A 6,073-nucleotide genomic window follows, 5' to 3' on the forward strand; every position below is an offset into this window, starting at 1 on the left:
CACAGCAGTGCAGTGGCTGAAGGAGGCAACTCACCACTGCCTTCTTAACGGGGCAACTAGAGACTGCTGGTAGAGCCCTGGGGAGTGTTGCCGAACAGAGAAACGTAGGGGTGCAGGGACACAATTCCTTGAAAGTGGCATCACAGGTAGACAGGGTGGTGAAGAAGGCGTTCGGCATGCTTGCCTTCATCTGTCAGAGCACTGAGTACAGGAGTTGGGACACCATGTTACAGCTGTACAAGATATTGGTAAGGCCAATGGAATACTGCGTACAATTCTGGTCACCCTGCTGTAGGAAGAATGTTGTTAAACTGGAAATGGTGCACAAATCATTTACAAGGATGTTATCAAGACTAGGGGGTTTGAGTTATAGGGGGAGGCTGGTTAGGCTGGGACCTTTATTTCCTGGAGTGTAGGAGGCTGAGGGGTGACCTTATAAAGGTTTATAAAATTGTGTGGGGCATAAGTAAGGTGAATAGCCAAGGTCTTTTCCCCAGGACCGGGGAGTCCAAAACTAGACGGCATAGGTTTAAGGTGTGAGGGGAAGGATTTAAAAGGGACCTGAGGGGAAACGTTTTCACACAAGGGTGATGCATGTGTGGAATGAGCTGCCAATGAAAGTGGTAGCAGCGAGCACAATTACAACATTTAAGTGACATTTGGACAGATACATGGATAAGAAAGGTTTAGAGGGATATGGGCCAAACACAGGCAAATGGGATTAGTTCAGTTTCAGAAACCTGGCCAGCAACGTTACGTCAAAAAGTGTGTTTCCATGCTGTATGGCTCTGTGACTCGATGTCTTTACTCTTATATGTCAACACCCTTGCAATAAAGGCCAATGGAATAGTTGCCTTCCTAATTACTCGCTGTAACTTCACATTAATATTCCATGATTGGTGTGCAAGGTCTCTCAAATCCTTTTGCAGACCAACATTTCCATTGATGTCTCATTTTTAAAGATATTCAATTTTTGTTGAACCATGGTAAATATTTTACATCTGTCTACATTGTACTCCATGAGCCACCTTCATTTCCGTTCAATTAATGGGTCTATCTCCCTTTGCAGCTATTTTACATTCTCCAGGCCCTTACTTTCCACATTAGGCTTTGCATTGTCAGAAAACTTCGATGCAGTATATTGAGTCTTCTAATCTGCTTAGTACAGATTGTAAATAGCTGAAGCCAAACACTGTTCCTCAAAATAATCCTCTAATTAAAGCCAGCCAGCTGAAAATGACACATTTATTCCTACATTTCATGCTTGGCTTATTATGTAGGCAGGTAACATTTGTGCCACACAAATTTCATAGAATCCCTACAGTGTGGAAACAGGCCCTTCAGCCCAACAAGTCTCCACACCGACACTCAGCCCACCCAGACCTATCCCCTTAATCTACACATCCCTGGACACCATGGGCAATTTAACATGGCCAATCCACCTAACCTGCACATCTTTGGATTGTGGGAGGAAACCCACGCAGATACAGGGAGAATGTGCAAACCCCTCACAGGCAGTCGTCTGAGGGTGGGATTGAACCCGGTTCCCTGGCACTGGGAGGCAGCAGTGCTAACCACTGAGCCTCCGTGCCACCCCTAAATGCCAGGCAATTCCCCATCTAGAGATAATCTAACCACTGCCCCTTGACATTCAATGGTGTCAACATCATTAATTCCCCTGCTTTCAACATCCTGGCAGTTACCATTGACAAGAAACTGAACTGAGAAATAATGTAAGTATTGCCACTTAGATAATAAAAAAAGACCCTGCTGGATACAATCATAATACCTTAAGATATAGAAGCAGAATTAGACCATTTGTCCCACTGAGACTGCTCTGCCATTCTGTCATGGCTGATGTGTTTCTCCACCCCATTTTCCTGCTTTCTCCCCATAACCCCTGATCCCTTTAACAATCAAGAACCTATCTACCTGTCTCCTAAAGACGCTCAGTGACTTGTCCTCCACAACATTCTGCAGCTATGAGTTCCACAGAATCACCACCCTCTGGCTGAAGAAATTCCTCCTCAAGACCATTTACATACCTGTAAAAATAATCAATTTGCAGAACTTGATTTGCCTTTTCTCAAGGCGTGTTGAATCTGTCTGATTGAATTGTGATTTTCCAAATGCTTGACTAGCAAAACAAAACTAGGTATTTAATTCCCAGCAGAGCAACTTGTGGCAATAAATTCCACACCTCCACAAATCATTTTGCTCCATTTCTTACAGAATAGTTTCATTTCTTAGTTGCTTATGTCCACTCTACCACTGTCCCCTGCTATCCACAATAGGAGACCAATTGCAGTACACACTGACCTCAGGGCTTTGCTCAAAAGTTTGCCACCCCAATGCCTTGTTCAAAATCCTGCTGAGTGATAGACTTTAGCTATGCCTTCAGTTGCTCTATAAAACTTCCTAGTGTTCCCACTTGCTTCTGTTTCTGTTTTATGTCTGTTAATGTTTCTGTGATTGACTTTACTGCTTTTTAACAATACAAAGCTCCCCCAAAGCTGAGCTTCATGTGAGATTGCCACGCTACTATATTTCTGGCCTCTTGAGCATGTCCTATTTTAATCAAAACCAAAAGAACTGTGGATGCTGGGAATCAGAAACCAAAAGAGAAATTGCTGGAAAAGTTCAGCTGGTCTGGCAGCATCTATGGAGAGAAATCAGAGTCTTTTCTTCTATTCGTTTTGTGGGATATGGGCGTCGCTGGCTGGGCCCAGCATTTATCGCCTGTCCCTAGTTGCCCTTGAGAAGGTGGTGGTGAGCTGCCTTCTTGAACCACTGCAGTCCACTATTTTAGGTCCAGTGACTCTTCCTCCAGTTCTCAGGAAGGGTCACTTGACCCGAAATGTTGACTCTCATTTCTCTCCACAGATGCTGCGAAACCTGCTGAGCTTTTCCAGCGATTACAGTTTTTGTTCCTATTTTAATCATTCCACCTGCTGGTGGCCATGTCTTCAACTGTAAAGACCCCAATATTGCCATCCTTCTGAAACCTTCTCCATCCTTCCACCACACTCTCCTCCTTTAAGATACACCTTATAACCTTTGGCTAAGCTTAAAATCTCCTTATGTCATATTTTTATTTTTAATTTTCCCATGAAGCATCTTGACATATTTTCTTACAAAAAGGTGCTATACCACTATCACCTGCAATTTTCACTCCAAACTAATCATCAAACCATAGAATAACAGAACTGTTATGGTGTAGAAGGAGGCCGTTCAGCCCATTGTGAATGTGCTGGCTCCTCAGATGAGCATTAACAGTTAGTGCCAATCTCTGACATTTCCCCATAACCTTCAACATCATCTCTAGTCAAGTTATCACTTAATCCTTTTTGAAACTGCTTCGACCACATTTACAGTCAGTGCACTTTGTATCTGAAATGCTCGCTACATGAAAACATTTTTCTTACATCACCCTTGCTTAGTTTGCAAATCACTTTAATTCTATTCCCTCTCATTCTTTTTCATTTTGTGAATGGGAACTGTTTGTCCCTATTCACTGTCTAGCTCGCTTGTGATTTTCAAAACCTCTAGCAAAACTCCTCTCAGCCTTCTTCTCTCCAAGAACAGTCCCAACCTCTTCAATCTCTCCTCATCACTAAAGTTTCTCATTCCTGGGACTATTCTTGTAAATTATTTCTCCTCTCCTCCAATGCGTTCACATCCCTACTATAACATGGCACCCACAACTGTACGCACTTCTCCAGCTGAGCTCTAACAAGTGTTTTATACTTGGTTTTATACCGTTCTGACTTGGAAATATATCACCATTCCTTCAGTGATGCTGGGTCAAAAATCCTGGAATTCCCTCCCTTAACAGCATTGTGGGTCCACCTATAACACATGGACTGCAGCAGTTCAAGAAAGCAGCTCACCACCACCTTCTCAAAGGGCAATTAGGGATGGGCCCAGCTAGCAACACCCACGTCCCAAAAGGGAATAATAAGTATAAATATCAGTTGTTGTTATGGAACCTTAGAAAGACCAGATCTAAGCACAGTTCTGGTCCCCAGTTGAAGCATTATGCGCAGTTCTGTCCCTCCTATCACACTTGGAATAGAGATAGTCCAAGGTAATGAAGGGTTTAATTCTTCAGTCCGATCGATTTGTAAGTCGATTTGTTTGCAAGTCGGAACGCATGCAGGTCAACATAAAGAAGTCGTTCCTAGTCACAAGAAATGTTCATACATGGTGTCTTTAAAATTACATTTCATTTTGGGATTAGGTTCATAAGTATGAATGTTTGTAAGTCAGGCATTCATAAACCAGGGACCCCTCCCTCCCCCTCTGTAAAGGGCATGGTTCTAGTCTCCAAATCACAAAAAAAAAGACAGAATCCCTGGAGGAAGTGAAAAGCAGATTCATAAGGATGATACCAAAGCAGAGCAATGATATCAATCATGAAAGATTAAACAAGCTGGAGATGTTTTTATCTAGAAAGTGAAAAGGTTGTTGTTGCGACATTGCTTTAAGAGAATATGCAAATGATCAAAGAGCCAGGATGTGTTATCAGTCAGTTCACAGTGTCAAAGGTGCATTTTGTGAGTCATTGGTGCTGAATGCCTGAGGTAGCTGCATCCCTTCACCCATCCTATTCAGTCTTCAAATAAACTGAACCTCCTTACAGTTTCTCACTTCTGTGTAAGGTTGGTGAGTTTGCATAAAGGATCAGAAACACAACAGTTGTAGGATAACCTTGATGTCTTTGAGATTTAAAGGGTTTCTGTTCAGATAGAGATGGTGATGGTAACCATTAACTCAGGAGCAGCTTCTTTATCACGAAAGTAGTGGGAATGTCAGGCTATGTAAGGGAGTTGTTGAAGGGGATAGTATCAATGCTGGATAAACAGAGGAGCTGGAAGGGAATGGAAGGCTAGGTTCATGAAGTAGGTCTTCAGAAGGCTGATATAGAGTACGAATACCAGTCTGGACTAGCTGGGCTGAATGGTCTGGCATAGAGGGGTTGCGCATTCTATATAAATCAGTGCAACAGACCTCTATGAATTAATCCCTTGGCAATCTCCTTCCAAATGGGAAAATAACTGTGATTAATCGGGAAGTTGATGCAATAATACTAACCAGCTGCAAACCCACCAACTCGAGCTCACCGGAGTTTAGAGTGCCCTCCAGGCAAGAACCAGCTACAAGATATCTACCAGAAATACTACACTGGCAAGTCATATAATTGGCTTGTTTGCCCCTTAACCTCCTTCCTTCAGGAACATTTCTTATTTTTCTGTAACCATCCATAGTGGACACTCTGGGTGGGAGAGGTTAGAGTTTATTGAGGGGCAGAGGTTATAAATTAGGCTGATTAAAAGTCTCCTCCAATTTAGTTGATTTGTGAGTATGGTTTTTTTTTTCCTGGGATCGGGACAGCTGGAATTCAGTACAGGACATGGGGGTTGGGAGGTGGCATCAATAGCTGAAGGCAGTTTTGAAACAAGCTGGGATTTTCTGACGGTCCAGATCACAGAATTAAGAAGCTGCTGAATTATTGAAGCAAAAAGAAAATGGCTCAATTCAGAGGGTGAGGGCTGCACAAACCACCAGGACAGCACAATGGTGAACACAAGGTTGTTCATGAACCCTAACCCACTTTTGGAAAGCAGTCACTGCTGCAATAAAAGAAAACAAAAGAAAGATTTGCATTTCCATTGCACCTTTAATGACTTCAGGATGCCCAAAGTGGATCAAAAACAGAAGTCGCGGGAAAAGCTCAGCAGGTCTGGCAGCATCTGTGAAGGAAAAAACAGTTAATGTTTTGGGTCCGCTGACCCTTCCTCAGTGTTGTAGAAGGGAAAGTGTCAGTTTAGCAAAAGGTCCCACCAGCAAAGAACAGAGAAATGTTCCTCAGCTTTGACATGACAGCTACATGGCTTGTGATGGATGTGTTGATTTCAGCATCAACTGACAGATTCCTTGTGATTGTGGAGCTGAGATAAATGAAACTACCAGCTGCCACACATTGTCAATGCTGATGGGTGATATTATGAAAACAACGTGGACCATGGTACTGACGGTCAAAGCAAACTCTTTTCAAAGCTGAGCTTACCCA

The sequence above is a fragment of the Rhincodon typus genome, chromosome 10, assembly GCF_021869965.1.
Source record: "Rhincodon typus isolate 14 chromosome 10, sRhiTyp1.1, whole genome shotgun sequence".
NCBI lineage: Eukaryota > Metazoa > Chordata > Chondrichthyes > Orectolobiformes > Rhincodontidae > Rhincodon > Rhincodon typus.